General features: G+C 49.4%; 2 non-coding genes and 1 pseudogene across 2 annotated transcripts; 1 reads left to right on the top strand and 2 right to left on the bottom strand.

The window, feature by feature from the left end:
• Nucleotides 1-1,060: 1,060 nt before the first annotated feature.
• TRNAG-UCC lies at nucleotides 1,061-1,132 on the top strand. The gene has a single exon. It is a non-coding gene; the product is annotated as a tRNA-Gly (tRNA).
• Nucleotides 1,133-2,519: 1,387 nt separating this feature from the next.
• Nucleotides 2,520-2,592, bottom strand: TRNAV-AAC. Its single transcript has one exon. It is a non-coding gene; the product is annotated as a tRNA-Val (tRNA).
• A 9,225-nt stretch (nucleotides 2,593-11,817) lies between these two features.
• Nucleotides 11,818-18,004, bottom strand: part of LOC123352277 — a 154,320-nt pseudogene continuing 148,133 nt past the window's right edge.

Below are 18,004 nucleotides of genomic sequence, written 5' to 3'. Positions count from 1 at the left end.
AGACTGTCTGGTTTTATACTCTTAGAGCTTTTTCTCTTCAAACCCCTTATTCCAATCTCTGGGCCAACCTGCACATTTCAGAGTTTAGAATTTACTCTCATCACCCTCCTATGGCACTTTCCATGTGAATTGGGCAAAGCAAGTAGGGGAAGCTCCGTGGCTAATGAAAACCAATGCTCTGGGTGAGGCCTGAACTCACACCCACAGCTGTATTTCCCCCTGCATGAGCCACTATAGGTGCTTCTTAGACAAACTTGGGCTGTCGGTGGTTATGTGTGTCTGTGCTTCACCACTTTGGCTGCTCTGTGAAAAGCTGATGGTTCAAACAGAAGCTGGTGGGTTTTTGTTTTGTTTTAAGCAATTAGAGTCTAGTACATTTTAACAGGCAGAAAATGTCCTATTCTGGTCTAGCCCCATTTGACTCCTTCTGTCCAGCTTCTTCCTTCCCCCTCAGTGTCTTTCCTTCCCCATTGGGGACATGCAGAGATGAACCCCAGTCAGTCTGTGTCACAGAGAGTCTGTATCTCCTAAGGAATGTGAGTGAAGGATTCCAGCTGAATTAACGCTGCTCACCTGGGTTAGAAACATTTGTTTCTTTCGAGCAGATAGTGGGAAATGGGACATTAATTCAGACCCAGGAGGCAAGGCAGAGGCTTCATGATCCTGATCTCCAGGAAGGGAGAGAGGATCCCCAGGAAGGAACAGAGCTTCCTTTAGACTCAAGCTGGGTCTCCTGGAAGTTGGAAAAGACCCTTGGTCACTGAGGATCCCATGGGATCGTGCTGCTGCAGAGGCTCGAGAGTCCTGGGTGAAGGGAGGGTGTCACTGCACAGTCTGAAATGGAAGGGAGGACCCTGGAAGGGAAGGGGAGGAACAGAAAATGGAGAGGAATGAAACAGAATAAAGGCCTCTTCTCTTTCCCATTCCCAACCCAGCAAGAACTGTTATCAGTGGGGAAACTCCCCACGATGAATGGCAGAGACCACAGAGACATTTGCCTCATGCTGAGAAGTAAGGTGACCAGACACCAAGTGTGAAAAATCAGACACTTTCACCAGATGCATTGGTGGTATAGTGGTGAGCATAGCTGCCTTCCAAGCAGTTGACTTGGGTTCAATTCCCAGCTGATGTGATGATTCCTCCACTAGGAATTGGTTTAATTTCAGTCACGTTGTTTCAGTTTATCAATGGAATGAGAGAATCAGTGTCCCAAATCCCAACAGGTCATTAAACACCCAGTGGAGGAAGAAAGGGGTGGGACTATATAATGAGCAGTTGGAGTCATCCTGGTATTACAATGCTTGGTTTATTTTTTTTTTAAATCCTTTACTTCCCTCTCCCTTTTAGACTCAGAGCCTTTAAGGTCAGAAGGGACCAGTGTGATCATCTAGTCTGACCTGCTGCACCTTGCAGGCCAAAAGACCCCACCCACCCACTCCTGGAATAGACCCGGGAGGGGAGGCAGCTCCGTGCTCTGCCCCTACCCCAGGCAGCACATGGAGGCCCTCTGCTCCCCTCCCCCCACAACAGGTGTGCAGAGATGTGCCAGCAGCACTAAGGTGGCTCCCTGCCCACTCTGCCTCTGTCCCTCCATGCCGCTCCCAGAAGTGGCTGGCATGTCCCAGCATCCCCTGGGGTGGGAGGAGTGTCTCCACGTGCTGCCCCTGCCCCGAGCACCAACTCTGCAGCTCCCATTGGCCAGGAACTGTAGCCAATGGGAGCTCTGGGGGCAGCACCTGCAGAGAGCAGCACATGGAGATCCCCTGGCCCCACTCATCTAGGAGCTGCTGCCGGAGGGTTGTGTATACCGGTCACTTTGGGAGCTGCACCACCCCTCCTGCACCCCACCCCCACCCCCAGCGCAGAGCCCACACCCAAATTTCCTCCCAGTGCTTTGCTTGTCTTCCTTTCACCAGAACCATCCTTCTTCTCCTGGGCTGCAAGTAGCCACCCCTGGGAAGCCAAGAGGCAGGCACAGGATTCTGCCAGGTAAGTGTCCCACAGCGCCGTGATGGACAGTGCGATGAAGGTAAGTCTTCCTGAGGCACAATGAACTGCAATGCAGCGAACCACTGGCCAGGCGGTCCGGGCGAAGGGCATTCACTGGAGGTACAAGCTTGTGAGTGACTCCTGAACACAGGGCCCCTTCCCCTTTTAAGGACCTGCTCCTCATGGCCTGCGACTAGAGATGACTTGGCTGCATCTGGTGGGTCACACTCCACCTCAGCCAGTGTCCATGCTCTGGGTGTGTGATCGCTGCCTAATTAGAGTCCCAGACACCTTGTCTATCTAGGAGTTCCTCTGATCTTCCAGCTGTTCAACCAGCCCCTTCATCCCACAAGCATTCCAGGAGGGAGCGAGAGAGGGAGGGGGAAAGCCACTTCACAGGCATTCAGAGAGGGCGAGGAGACAAAAATGGGAATGGGGGAAGTATAACAGACCTATTGAGCATAGAAATCATTGCTGCTCCTACAACAGCAGGGACAGGCCACTAGGAGCTGGGAAAAATTAAGCCAGCATGTTTCTGCCTGATTTTGAACCAGGGACCTTTTGCGTGTTAGGCAAACGTGATAACCACTACACTACAGAAACTCTGTTGGAGGGCTCTGCCCCTCCCTTCATAAGAGCAGAAGAATGGCCAGACTGGGTCAGACCAAAGGTCCATCCAACCTCATATCCCATCTGCCAACAGTGGCCAATGCCAGGTGCCCCAGAGGGACTGAACCTAACAGGTAATGATCAAGTGATCTCTCTCCTGCCATCCATCTCCACCCTCTGACAAACAGAGGCTTGGGATACCATTCCTTACCCAGGCTGCCTAATAGCCATTAATGGACTTAACCTCCATTAATTTATCTGCAAAAATAATGAGGAGTACTTGTGGCACCTTAGAGACTAACAAACTTATTTGAGCATAAGCTTTCATGGGCTAAAATCCACTTAATCAGATGCATACAGTGGAAAATACAGCAGGAAGATATATATATACACAGAGAACATGAAAAAATGGGTGTTGCCATCCACACTATAATGAGAGTGAGCAGTTAAGGTGAGCTATTATCAGCAGGAGAAAAAAACTTGTAGTGATAATCAGGATGGCCCATTTCCAACAGTTGACAAGAAGGTGTGGGTAACAGTAGGGGGACAAATAAACATGGGGAAATAGTTTTACTTTGTGTAATGACCCACCCACTCCCAGTCTTTATTCAAGCCTAATTTAATGGTGTCCAGTTTGCAAATTAATTCCAATTCAGCATCTCTCGTGGGAGTCTGTTGTTGAAGGTTTTTTGTTGTAATATTGCGACTTTTAGGTCTGGAATCGAGTGACCAGGGAGATTGAAGTGTTCTCTGGCTGTGTTTGAATGTTATAATTCTTGATGTCTGATTTGTGTCCATTTATTCTTTTATGTAGAGACTCTCTGGTTTGGCCAATGTACATGGCAGAGAGGTATTGCTGGCACATGATGGCACATATCACATTGGTAGATGTGCAGGTGAATGAGCCCCTGATGGCATGGCTGATGGTGATTAGGTCCTATGATGGTGTCCCCTGAACAGATATGGGGAGAGAGTTGGCAATGGGCTTTGTTGCAAGGACAGGTTCCTGGGTTAGTGTTTTTGTTGTGTGGTTGCTGGTAAGTATTTGCTTCAGGTTGGGTGGCTGTCAGTAAGCAAGGACTGGCCTGTCTCCCAAGATCTGTGAGCGTGAGGGATTGTCCTTCAGGATGGGTTGTAGATCCATGATGATGCACTGGAGAGGTTTTAGTTGGGGGCTGAAGGTGACGGCTAGTGGGGTTCTGTTCCTTTCTTTGTTGGGCCTGTCCTGTAGTAGGTGACTTCTGGGTACTCTTCTGGCTCTGTCAATCTGCTTCTTCACTTCAGCAGGTGGGTACTGTAGTTGTAAGAACGCTTGATAGAGATCTTGTAGGTGTTTGTCTCTGTCTGAGGGGTTAGAGCAAATGTGGTTGTACTTTAGAGCTTGGCTGTAGACAATGGATTGTGTGATGTGGTCTGGGTGAAAGCTGGAGACATGTAGGTAAGTATAGCGTTCAGTATGTTTCCGGTATAGGGTGGTGTTTATGTGACCATCGATTAGCACAGTAGTGTCCAGGAAGTGGATCTCTTGTGTGGATTGGTCCAGGCAGAGGTTGTAGGTGGGATGGAAATAGTTGAAATCATGGTGGAATTCCTCAAGGCTTTTCTTTTCCATGGGACCAGATGATGAAGATGTCATCAGTGTAGCACAAGTAGAGTAGGGGCATTAGGGGACGAGAGCTGAGGAAGCGTTGTTCTAAGTCAGCCATAAAAATGTTGGCATACTGTGGGGCCATGTGAGTACCCATAGCAGTGCCGCTGACTTGAAGGTATACATTGTCCCCAAATGTGAAATAGTTATGGATGAGGACAAAGTCACAAAGTTCAGCCTCCAGGTTTGCTGTGACATTATCGGGGATACTGTTCCTGACAGCTTGTAGTCCATCTTTGTGTGGAATGATGATGGAGCGTCTACATAGCCAGACAATCCTGCTGTCAGGGTGCCAATGCCTGAGATGATGGAGCATCCAGGATTTCCAGGTTTATGGATCTTGGGTAGCAGATAGAATAACCCTGGTTGGGGTTCTAGGCTATCTTATTGCCAAGGGACGGAGAAACTCAGCCAGCCGCAGGGGATGCATAACACCGCCCTAGTGTGGGGGTGACAGCGCCTCCAAGATCCTGACACCCCTATTGGTTCCACTGCTGGTTGTTTTCCTTTTCCGGTGGGACTTTGGGCAAGTTGCTCCCCCCTCTAGGGCTCCGTCCCCAGCAGGCAAATGGGGATTTAATACCTTCCCGCTATTGGAAAGTGCTGGGAGAATCCCCCAGCCAAAGCTGCTCTGACAGCGCTAAGCAGCATCTGACCATTCAAGGTCAGAGCGCACGGCCCAGGAGGAGGAGTGTCTGGCTTTGGGGTTTCACTTCAGCCCAGTCTAGAGAGAGGGGCCCAGCCATGGGGTTTGGCTCAAGAAGACCAAGTCTCCAATTTGTTAAGGGTGTTTTGGATTCCAATCCTGTGCTCCAAAGTGCTTGGTGTCAGTTGCACATTTTAGAAGCAGGCTCTCCACTCCATTTTCCAAATCAGTCATGAAACTATTGAATAGTACCGGACCCCAGACTGATCCCTGCTGGACCCACTAGGTGCACCCTCTCCGTTGGGCAGCCAAACATGGAGAAGGGCCCTTGGAGTCTGGGCTTTCAACCAGTTCTGCATCCACATGACACTGATTGCAGCTGGACCGCATTTCCCTCATTTGCTTGTGAGAATGTCCTGCAGGACTGTGCCAAAAGCCTTAGTAACCCCGAGATAGATCCCATCTACTGTTTACCCACCTCCACTAGGCCCGGAACCCTGCCAAAGAAGGAAAGAGGATTGGTTTGGGATGATTTGTTCTTGACAAATCCATGCTCCCTCGTCCTAAGAGCCAAATTATCCTGTAGGTGCTGCTGACAAACTGATTGTTTAAGAATATATTGCAGTATCTCTCCAGCTGTGGAAGTGAGGCTGGCTAGTCTGTAAGTCCCAGGGGTCTCTTTGTTCCCCTTTTAAAAATGGGTCCTGTCTTGTTCATGGATGGGAAGATGTTCTTTTTCAGGGATCTCAGACGAGAACTGAGGCACAACACCTGGTTTGTTACGGCCACAAAAATGGAGGCAGGAACCTCTTCTCTCCTGCTGGCAAAGAACCCCAGGTACCTAAAAGACAGGGACTCACACCCCTGAATGGGCTTTAGAAAAGGCAGTGGTTAAAAAGTTTGGCCCTGACCATTTCTTGTTTCCACAAATTAGACATTTTAGCAAACTTTAGAATTCCTTGGTGCTAAACACCCTGAAACGCCCCTTTCTCCTTCACAGAGGGCTTTATCACCCCTTATCTCACTCAGGCTCACGACTGCCCAGAGTTCGAGAACTGTCCCTGTTCCCATTGGGCAGATGGGGAGGAGCCTGAGGTATAGAGAAGGGAAGTGACCTGTCACCAGATGGATCAGACTGAACAGGTTTCAAACCTCCAGGAGGCTCTTACCTTCTAAACAGGGATGGCTGTTTTCTAGTAAAATCACTAAAAGGGGAAGGAGAAAACTCGAAAGAGGTTCCTCCTGGCGCTCACGTCCGTGAACCCGAATACTCTCTCAGTCCTCAAAGAGAGACCTGGAGAAGGAGACTTGCTGAAGCAAAGCCACAGGGGTCTCTGAGGTTTCCCTGGCCCCTCACCCCTGTCCTGCCTGGCTGATGTCATCATCTCTCTGTGAGGTCACCACCTCCCCACCACCTTGGACCAATAGGCTGAGGTCCTGCAAAAGGCCTTTGTGATGTCACTGCCACACCCCTCCCTTGCTGGGCTAATGTCCTGCCCCTGGCCAGGCACTTTGCAGGTTTGAGCTACTCCCTGTGGATCACCCCACTCAAGGAGCGTTCGTTCTAGGCAGCAAGCCGGCTAGACAGGGAAACATCAGATGCTGCTCCCAATGCTACACTCAGTCTTTCAGAAATGAGTCGACTTTATGGCCAGAAGAGACCATTGGACCATCTAATCTGACCCCCTGCATATCACAGGCCTCCTGTAGGACACAATAGCAGGTGAGGGTGGGGGCTGAGGAAGTGAGAGGGCAGGCAGTGGCGGGGGGCAGGTGAGCCGTCCGCTCTGCCTGCTCCCCTGAATGCCCCGCCTCGCTTTCCCCCCTCCCCCTGCTAATCAGCTGTTCGCACAGGAAGCCTTGGAGGGAAGAGAAGCTGTGTGGCGGCTTCGCACTCAGGCCCAGCAAGGTGGAGACGGAGACGAGGTGAGCTGGGGCAGGGGGGCCGCCCGCACCGCAGCAGGTAACCCGGGGGGGGCACTGGGGAACCGCTCCCCACCCCAGCTCACCTACCTCCCCTCTGCCTCCCTGGGCCTGAGCATGAAGCTGCCATTTGCTTCTCAGCCCTCCCAGGCTTCCCGCGTGAACCGTCAGGGGCAGGGGTTCCAGGGGCCATGAGGGGACAGGGAGAAGTGGGGGTTGGATGGGGCAAGGGTCCCAGGGGGGCCATCAGGAATGAGAGGAGGGGTTGGATGGGGCGGCAGGGGGCAGTCAGGGGACAGGGAAGGGGAGTGGATGGGGTAGGGGTCCCGGGGGGGTGGTGTCAAGGAACGTGGGGGGTTGGATGGAGCAGGAGTCCCAGGGGCAGGAGTGGGCCACACCCCCCATGTGGGGTGAGGAGGGAACTGGTTGTTAAGATTTTGGCAGGTCATCACTCGCCACGGGGGTGGGAGGCTGAGGAGGCGAGCGGGCGGGCAGTGGTGGGGGGTGAGTATGCGAGCCGGGGAGGGAGGAACGGAGGTGAGCGGGGGGGGCAGGTGAGCCGGGGGAGTGGGGGTCTGAGGAGGAGTGGTTGATACGCTGGAGGGTAGGGATAGGATACAGAGGGACCTAGACAAATTAGAGGATTGGGCCAAAAGAAATATGATGAGGTTCAACAAGGACAAGTGCAGAGTCCTGCACTTAGGACGGAAGAATCCCATGCACTGCTACAGACTAGGGACCGAATGGCTGGGTAGCAGTTCTGCAGAAAAGGACCTAGGGGTTACGGTGGACGAAAAGCTGAATATGAGTCAACAGTGTGCCCTTGTTGCCAAGAAGGCTAATGGCATTTTGGGTTGTATAAGTAGGGGCATTTCCAGCAGATCAAGGGATGTGATCATCCCCCTCTACTCAGCACTGGTGAGGCCTCATTTGGAGTACTGTGTCCAGTTTTGGGCCCCACACTACAAGAAGGATGTGGATAAATTGGAGGGAGTCCAGCGGAGGGCAACAAAAATGATTAGGGGGCTGGAGCACATGACTTATGAGGAGAGGCTGAGGGAACTGGGATTGTTTAGCCTGCAGAAGAGAAGAATGAGGGGGGATTTGATAGCTGCTTTCAACTACCTGAAAGGGGGTTCCAAAGAGGATGGATCTAGACTGTTCTCAGTGGTAGAAGATGACAGAACAAGGAGTAATGGTCTCAAGTTGCAGAGGGGGAGGTTTAGGTTGGATATTAGGAAAAACTGTTTCTCTAGGAGGGTGGTGAAGAACTGGAATGGGTTACCTAGGGAGGTAGTGGAATCTCCTTCCTTAGAGGTTTTTAAGGTCAGGCTTGACAAAGCCCTGGCTGGGATGATTTAGTTGGGGTTTGGTCCTGCTTTGAGCAGGGGGTTGGACTAGATGACCTCCTGAGGTCCCTTCCAACCCTGAGATTCTATGATTCTATGATTCTATGAGGCAAGCGGGTGGGCATTGGCAGGGGGGTCAGGTGAGCTGGCGGTGGGGGAGGAGAGCTGAGGAGGCAAGTGGGCGGGCAGGCAGGTGAGCTGTGGGGGGCTGAGGCGAGTGGGCGGGTGAGACAGCGGCAGGGGAGGGGGGTTGAGGAGGTGAGTGGGGGGCGAGGGGGGCTGAGGAGCTGAGTGGTGAGTCAGTGGCTGACCTGTTCTGCTGATCTGGTCGGGCTCCCAGCCCCTCTACAAGGGTTGCAGCTGTCTGGAGGTGCTGCCTTCCACGCCTTCCTCAGTCCCACCTCATTCACTCCACAGGACAACTGATTACCAAGGGGGGAGGGGGGGGGGAAGATCTTATTCTACTTCTAGCAAAGAGACATTTTTCTTTTACCTTAATTATACTACCTTAGGGACGCCCTATAACATATTACCAAGGTTCATTACCGCTGTTTTGGCAGGGTGGTGCTGGGGAAGGAGGGTTTGTTTCCATGGGGCGGGCGACACTTGGGGGGGATTGTTTTGGGGGGCCTAGGCGGCAGTGGGGGCATTGTTTTTGCAGGGTGGGTTGTGTTTCAGAGGGGCTGGGCGGTGCTGGGGGGGGTGTTGGGTGGGGTTTCAGCCCTCAGCTGTTTTCTTTGGAGTAATATGGCCCTCGCCGCTTTACGAGTTGTGCAGGTCTGGACTAAACCACAGCCTTGGGACTCAGCATTCAAGTATCCTGCAGTCTGAGCTTCGCATCTGATACATTCCCCCATTGGCTACCATTGTTTGGCCAGCAGAGAAGTGCTTCTTGTCCAACAAGGCAGCCAGATTGGGACCCGTAGGCACGGAATGGCTCTGAAGGAATCAGCTGTTTCTCTCTGTGCTTCATCTAACTTTGGATCCAAATGGTAAAAGACAGTTGTGCCCAATTTAATCATGGCGTCCTTCAGGAGTGTGATCAATGCCACTTCAGTAGGGAGCAGGGTTCTAAAAATAGTTTACCTGGGCCACAGGTCACCACAGCATCCATCTCTGGGGTGAAAATCAACCACTAGTACCTGCAATTTCTACCTGAGCTCTGGTGAAATCTTTGACCTTCGTTGGAGTAATTTCACACTTCTCTGGCACAGAATTCTTCACCAACCGCACAACAGATCAGTAGCGATAGTGAGGTACAACTCCCCCTACTGTGCCTTTTTATTTCTTTAATCTGGTGGCACAGATTTAAATTAGGGACTAAATTCAGGTGCGGCTTAGAATCCCTGTAAGACAACAAATGTCAGGTCTCTATTAAAAATAGGTATCTTTCTGCAGCTATAGCACATTCAACACGGATTTCATTTTCTACACATTTGTATAATCTCCCAGGGGTGAGCTGAACAGAAATGTCACTTCCATTTTTCCCATCTCTACCTAGCTAGGGATTGTATTTCCCAAAAAATAGGCAACATGCAGCTAACGAGGAAGGAGATCTCTTCAGGAGCGACCTACTGCAGCGCCTGGGCCACAACGGCTTTGGTAGCCAAATGCATGGGCACTTTGTTTAATTACAAGTTATTTACGAGGGAATCCTCTTCCCAGCCCTTTAGAAAAAATATAGACCTAAGAAGCTGAACAACAGGGAGATTGGGATAGTGATGAGGAATCAGGGTAAATCAGAGGGATTCCCTATGTTCTTCTGCTGTTATAGAGGAGAAATGACGTTTTCCCCTATCCCTGCCTTGTTCCTGCACTTTGTTATAGTTCAATATATTTTTAGTGAGAAAAATGGTAGTAAAAATATCTGCTCCCCAGCACAACCTGAACCAACATCAGAGCAACTGAGAATGAAACAATTGGTTCCTAAAGGGGGAACTCGATGACTAACAGTTGCTGTGAAATGGGGGAACAGTATAACTGTGATGCTCAGGGTTTGTTTAGACCAGGGAAAGTGATGGAGTTTAGGTCAGGTCACGGGGGAAGCTAATGCCAACCCCTGCACCCGGGCTGCATCTGCTCTACAACTATAATTGTCTTTTTACACCAAGATGACTAACTTGAGCAGCCAACGCCATGTACAGAACCTAGTGGATGGAAGGCACAGGTAGTTTTTGCCTCAGTGTAGCTTGTTGGGTGTGACGATGCGGTCTTGGTGGGACCCAACTGAGAGTGCCAGTTCAGGACCAATTGCTTAAACAGGGCAGTTATAGCCCTGGGCTGGGGTTTTTCCACCTGTAAGGCAAAGCAAACCAGCCAGCCAAAGAGGACTTTGGTTTCACACCACTGGCTAACCACGAGTCACACAAGCAATTCCCTTAGACACTCCAGTCTCCCGGTATCACCACCACTGCCACTCGTCCTGGGGATGAATGGTTATGAAAACCAACACCCCAATTAAAGAAAATGGTTCTCTCGATCCCAAAGAATCAAGCCCCAGACCCAGGTCAATATACAAATCAGACCTTACCCACAAATCACGCTGTTGCCAATCCTTTAGAATCTAAAATCTAAAGGTTTATTCATAAAAGGAAAAAGATAGAGCTGAGAGTTAGAACTGGTTAAATTGAATCAATTACATGCAGTAATGGCAAAGTTCTTAGTTCAGGCTTGTAGCAGTGATGGAGTAAACTGCAGGTTCAAATCAAGTCTCTGGAGAACATCCCCCGCTGGGATGCGTCATCAGTCCTTTGTGCAGAGCTTCAGTTTGTAGCAAAGTCCCTCCAGAGGTCAGAAGCAGGATTGAAGACAAGATGGAGATGAGGCATCAGGCTTTTATAGTCTCTTTTCCAGGTGTAAGAACCTCTTTGTCCTTACTGTGGAAAATTACAGCAAAATGGAGTTTGGAGTCACATGGGAAAGTCCCTGCATACTTTGCTGAGTTACAAGGCGTATCTGCCTTCTCTCCATGGGTCAGTTGTGTAGCTGATGGTCCTTAATGGGACATCAAGCAGGCTAGGCAGAGCTAACACCAGCTTGTCTGGGGTATCACCCAGAAGCATAGCACAAGTTTGAAATACAGACAGGATAGAGCCAATATTCATAACTTCAACTAAAAAATGACACATGTATACAGACAGCATAATCATAACCAGCAACCCATAACCTGGTCTTAGACACCTTATATGACCCCCTTTACATAAGATTTGGTGCCACTACAGGACCTTGGTTACAACCATGTTCTATATGGTCCCAGATTATATCAATAACGTCACCTGGAGCTGATGAACATTCCTGGCTGGAGGGGCACACACTCCTTCAATTCAAAGGGAAAGGAGTTGATAGAGAAGATCACAGGACTGACCCCAAAGAAGGGTGAGCTACACAAGGCAGAAGCAGGAAACTCATCTGGGGGGAGCTGAGACACCACGGTGAAGATGGAGCAAAGAACACTATGACGGAATTAAGAAATGTGATTAAAAAAAAAATATCTTTGGTCAGTCCTAGTCAAGGCGTTTGTGGATTTTCAGATGTCTAATAAGGACTGAGCTGTAACCGAAGCTTTTACCGCACTCAGAGCACGTGTAGGGCGTCTCCCCTGTGTGGATTCTCCGATGTGTGATAAGGTGTGAACTCTGCTTGAAGCGTTTCCCGCACTCAGAGCATCCATAAGGTTTCTCACCAGTGTGGATTCTCTGATGCGCGACAAGGTTTGAGCTCTGATGGAAGCGTTTCCCGCACTCAGAGCAGGAGTAGGGTTTCTCTCCTGTGTGGATTCTACCATGTGTGAGAAGGGTTGAGCTCAGATGGAAGTTTTTCCCACAGTCAGAGCATGTGTAGGGCGTTTCTCCTGTATGGATTTTCTGATGTCCAATAAGGTTTGAGCGCAGATTGAAGCTTTTCTCGCACTCAGAGCATGTGTACGGTTTCTCTCCAGTGTGGATTCTCTGATGTGTGATAAGGATTGAGCTTCGACTGAAGCTTTTCCCACACTCATGGCATGTGTAGCGTGTCTCTTCCAAGTTGTTTCTCTCACGTGTAATAAGGTCTGAGTGGCTACTGAAGTTCTCCTCTGGCCTGTGCAGAGTCTCACAGGCTTTTGCTTTTTCTGGGAGTGCACAACTCCTGGAATCGTTCCCTTTGGATCTTCCTGATAACATCCTATGTGGTTCTACTTTCTCAGCATCTTCCTGCTGGGGTTTCTCCTCCTCATTCTCACTCACCATCCCATCACCTGATGGGAGACAGAGAGAATCCAGACACAGGTCACTCTCTGCACCTGAGAGAAAGGAAATATCAGTGAGAGGAATGGAAAAAGGAGGGAACAAACCAAAATATGTGCAGGAAAGATCAATCCTATCAGGAGCTGATTTTCCCCAAACCCTTCCCCAGAGGAGAGAGGAAGGGATCAGTTTTGATCCACATCTCACCAGAACACTCAGGGGAAAGTGAGATGGGGAGGGACCTGCTGCTAGTTGTCAGTCAGAATAGGTGGGAAGCCATGAGTGATAACTGCCATAATGATTCCACATCTGCAGGGAACAATCTTGAACTTGGAGAGCTCACAAGGTCTTTGTAGGGCATCCCGAATGTTTCCTGCATTCACAGACAGTTTTTGAGTTGGTTTAACCAATTCCCTACCTGTGCAGGCAGCTCTTGGGAGCACTTTTTTCTCAGAGCCCTGGAGGTCTGGGACCCACGGCTCTTCCCCTTGTTCCAGCTGAGAGATCACATCAGGTCTGGAAACTGGAAACCCTACTGCAGGCAAAGAAAACAAGGGAGGTCAGTGGAATTTGTGGGATAATTGTCACAAGGAATAGTCCATGGTTTTAACCCCCGCTCATTTTTATGCAGTAACGTCCCAAGGCGAGCTTCCTTGGCTCCAAGTGGCAGGAGAGTTATTATGATTATAAATCATATGAATTAACTTAGTGCCTAAGGACCAACTAACAGTGGGTCTCCATTGTGCTAGGCACAGTACAAACCCAGAATAGTAGCTGGGCCATGCCCTGAAGAATTTACAATCTGAATAAACAAGCCAGACACAGAATGGGGGAAGGGATAGAACCCACTGTTTATAGGCTTTACAGGCCTGTTCTGTTTAAGAACTTAGGGGTATTTTTACAACTTAGCTAGTTACAGGGGTATAAAACAAAGAATCAAAATCTCAGTCCACCTGTGTCTGGACCTTCTCTCACTAGGATAGTCTGAGGCCTTGTTCTTAGGCTAAGGAGTTTGGCTAAGCAGCAAGAGAAGCCATTAGCTGGGAAGCGAAGGGTCACATCCTCACATCCCAAACCAGTCACACTGAAATAAGGTGCTACTGGGCTGTTAGGAAGATGATCCTGTCCTGATAGTGCCCATCACCACCAGATAAAGAAACAGATCTTAAGATGGTTAAAGAAAACTTAGTTTGACAGCAGCTTGTCTGGCAACAAATCACTTATCAATGGTTGTGAAACCCTCATTTCTGTATAGTTCTATCTTTATGGCCCCCACTTTTCTATTGTTAATCTGTCTGGTTCTCTAATTGTTTCTGTCTGCTGTATAATTAATTTTGCTAGATGTAAGTTAATTAGGGTGGTGGGATATAATTGGTTAGAGAATTGTTACAATCTGTTAGAATTGGTTCGTTAAATTTCAGTAAAATGATTGGTTAAGGTACAGCTGAGAATATTACTGTATAAACGGGGTCAAAGAGGAGGGGGAAGGGAAATTGGAATCGTGTTTGTTAAGATGTGGGGGGGGAACAGGAACACAGGCAAGGCTCAGCTGCATCAGAGCTGGGAAGGGGGACACGGGATAAACGCTCTGCGGTGTCAGAGCTGGGAAGGGAACACTGGGGAACAGACTGTATCAGTATATCGAGATCAGCCCGACCGGTGTGAAGGGCTTCGGAATATGCTTCCTTGGAAACTAACCCCAATAAACATGGCATTGTCTGTGCTTTGGACTTCTGGTCTTTTGCTGCTCCCTGTCCGCGTGACAAGAACCAGGGAAGTGGGAGGGTGAAGGGAAAACCCTGTAACAAAACTGACATGACCTGATAACCAAGAGGTGAGCCTTAGAGGATGGTTTTAATACACTTTGGAACAGATCAGGGATTCCCATGAGGACTGATGAGGGGCTGATGGTAAATACGCATTTAGATCCTTTTCTTGTTTTGTATCTTTTCCCCAGAAGGCTGAACCTCTGGCACTGTCATGGATCCACAGAATCTGTGCAATGCCCTGGCTTGTAAACAGTCCTTGGGAGGTGCCCCTTGAGTGCACTAGACCCCCAAGGGCTCCCACTCTTCCACAAGGACAGGCCACTTAGCTTCAGCACCTGAGACTGAGCCTCTGGCTTCAACACTCCTACTTCAACCTGTGAGCTCTGCCAGCAGGTCCAGCTGAACGACACTCCTGTTCAGAGACTGTTCCTCAGTCAATGCACCTCAGCAAGTTTTTGCTGTGACACTGGGCAGACTGTTAAAACATTGCAGGGTTTATTAGTCAACCGAAACACAGCATTGGAAAGTCTTTTCATTAGCACAGAGAAGCAATGAAGACAATATAGTCCACACTGGCCAATGCCCTTGAGCCAGGCTGCTGTAGAAAACAGTTTGGTTTCTTTTCACTGTGTCTGTCCATTTCTCTTCACTCTGGTAAAGCTCCCTGTGTCTGTGAGCCCAGTTCTTCCTGCTCCCAAAAACATAACGAGTCCATGTGTGCTTCACTCAGCCAAGCTGAGATCCTCCCATGGACAGGTGACAATTATTCCCTTGTCTCTGTCGGGTATCCCATTGATCTAAGTTGGCCCCAGCCAGTCCTTAATGACCCATTCATATCACCCCATGACAGCTACGTGACAAAACACCTCACGTCTCCTGCTCTTTACAATCATAGCAATACCAATCACAGCAGGAAACTGAGGTGTGTATTGGCATCATACAAGTATCACCTAAAGTCCCACCTCTGTCTCAGACACACACACTGCTCACAGCCCCTGGAGAGAAAGCAACGCACAGGAACTGGACGTTAGTCCAGCAAACACAGTGGAGGAGAAGCTGCAATCCTCATACACTGGTCAAAAAGGAGAGGCATGTGGGTCCCTACCCATAGAGAGGGGCTGGCTAGAGGCCTGATACCTGAGGGGCCATTCCTTGAGCAGACCATGGAGGCAGGTCAAAGGCTTCGCTACCCCAGAACTGTGACATCACAAAAGCACATTTTGGGGAATTAGGAAATCTAGTGACTCAGGGGTAATGGGAGGGAGAATTAAACTCCCCCAGTGGGAGGAGAAGGCTGGGGAATTACACACTAACATTCAGGAGCAACAGCCTCTAATTCTTCCGGAAAAGGAGAAGGTCAGAAACAAGAACAGGGCCATGCAGCCTCAGGAGGGACAGGCTCAGAGATCCAAGGAGCCGGGAGGGAAGACAGCTTGTGGCTGCTGCAGATGGGGAGAGGGGGGACGAAACTCTCTCCAAACTCTCACTCTTCTTGACCCCGACCTGAGTTTACGATCTATGACCCAGTCTCACGTCTTGTGGGCAATTTCATACTCGCTAGAGGTAAGATGTCATGATCAGAGAATTGCTTATGAGCTTGGACCATGTGTGGAGGGGCAAGGAGGTGAACACAGATAAATGGGTTATTCAGCTTGCTACAGTTAAGGGCCTTATATGAGGCGGAGGCTTTGTGGGAGAAGTTCTGCTGAAGTCTGGGATGTACCTGACCAGGCCTAAGGAGAGAATCCCAGGTCAGATATTTTGCACCCTCATTTTTACAGACTAAGGAGTAACTACAAACAGGTGGAATACGCCACAGGATTCTGAAAGAAGGACGTTTGGGGTGGGCTTTAGCAATTAGGTTGCTATGCAGGATCTCAGCAGTTGGACACATTTATATATTGGGATTATTAATAACTAAGTGATGTAAATCATGAGTATTAAGGCTTGATGCTAAATTATGGACTTCCCAAAGGTCACATATGGGTTGGGGCAGCTATTGACATTATTGTAATCAGAGCAAAGCAGCAGATGCGGTATATCGCCATCCTATTACCATAAGGAAGTGGATAAATTACCTCTCCTAGTTACCAGTTTTTCATTTGGTCAGGTCCCCGAGACAGTGTAAACTGAAGCAGGGCCTCCCTTCTGACGGGCTCCCTTGCCCCTCGATCTTTGTTTCCATTGGTGTCATAACTTGTACGTCCGCACAGTGCAAGCCCCTCTTTACTATACTGATCTTAGTCTAACTGTTACGTGGATTGATCCTTGCCTGTGATTTCAATTAGAACTGTCTGTATTAAATCAAGTTTCTGTGTGTTTCACCAAATTCCATCTTCTCAATTAACTGTGAGTAGCCATGTACAAGGGTGAGCTGTGCCCCCAATACGTCATCTTATAGGTGTAAAAACTGCACAGGCTACACCACCACCCTGTGACATCATCAACAAAGTGCCCATTTGTGCCTGGGTAGGGGCCCTGCTCTGGGAGGGAGGATGCAGCAAGGACTCAGGATCGGTGGCCGGGGTCGCTGTGCATAGGAGATGGGGAGGTTATGTGAGGAGGGGGGTAATGAGCGGGAGAGGGAGGTCAAGAGTTAAAATAATATTTGGGGGAAAAAATGTATAATAAAGTGAAACTGAACAGAAATAAAACTGGAGTGGAGGCTCTAGAACAACAAGGCTTGGGCAGGGATTCAGGGTTAAAGGTCTGGGATCCCCCACAGCTCTAGATCCCCAAACCTCTCCTCCCTCCCACTGACCCACCCAGCCCACTTCCTGGGTGCCCTTCCCCCACACTCCCCTCCGCTTCTTCCCATTACTCTCAGCCAGCACCACCTCCCGGCACCTTGGGAGCTTCTTGTGTTCCCTCCTCGTCTCTCACAACCTCCTCCCTCCCTGCTGCTTCTTAGCTCTAACCCTGCACACACCCACCCCATGTCCTGGCACCCCAAAATTACCTTCTCCCCCCTTCTCCTCCCCTCCCACAGTTCTCCCTTCACCCGTGGGGTCCTGAATGGCAACATTATTCACTCTCCTATCAAAAGAGGAGCTCATCTGACTGTCATACAAGCCATGCATCAGTCACACACCTATTTTTATTAATTAAATTATTTATTTTTAAATAATTTTTAAAATATTTTTATTTTTTTATAATTTTATTAATTAATTTTAAAAAACAGTTGCTAATGTAGCCAATAAGGACACATTAAATGCAATTTCAAAATGACTGATGACAAATGTCTAAAAATTATTCTAGTGGGTGGAAGATGAGGCAAAAACATGGGGGCAAGGAAACTTGTCAAAACTTGTATGATGAATAAAGGTATAAAGTTATTACTGCTCAGGTTCTTTAGAGACCCCACAGCTTCTAATAACCCAGGGGACAGGACTCCTTACCCAGCGAGGTCATCGTCTCATAGTTCTCCTGCATGACATCCCTGTAGAGGGCTCTCTGAGCGGGGTCCAGCAGAGCCCCCTCTTCCTTGGTGAAATACACAGCCACCTCCTCGAAGGTCACCGAACCCTGAAAGAGCAAGAGTCCAACACTCAGTACCTGCTGCCACACTCACACTTTCAATCAAATGGAAGCTCTGGTGGATGATAGTCAACAGAGTCCCATCCCACCCCACTCAGAGCAGCCAGGAAACGCCAGGGGGAGGGGACGAAGCGAGAGCCCCTTGTCTCTCCCAGCAGATCCATCCCCCCCCACTAGCCACAGACGGACACAGGAGATGGAGGCCCTGGCAGGTGCAGGGAGAGCTCGCTGGCAGGGAGCCCAGCGCTGTTCTCATTGTGAAGAGCTGGACGGGGCCAGACTCAGTGGGGGGCAGACGACATGACAGTCCA

The sequence above is a fragment of the Mauremys mutica genome, chromosome 18, assembly GCF_020497125.1.
Source record: "Mauremys mutica isolate MM-2020 ecotype Southern chromosome 18, ASM2049712v1, whole genome shotgun sequence".
NCBI classification, from domain to species: Eukaryota; Metazoa; Chordata; order Testudines; family Geoemydidae; genus Mauremys; species Mauremys mutica.
Note: the sequence above shows the minus strand (reverse complement) of the source record. Positions and strands in the feature narration are given on the sequence as shown.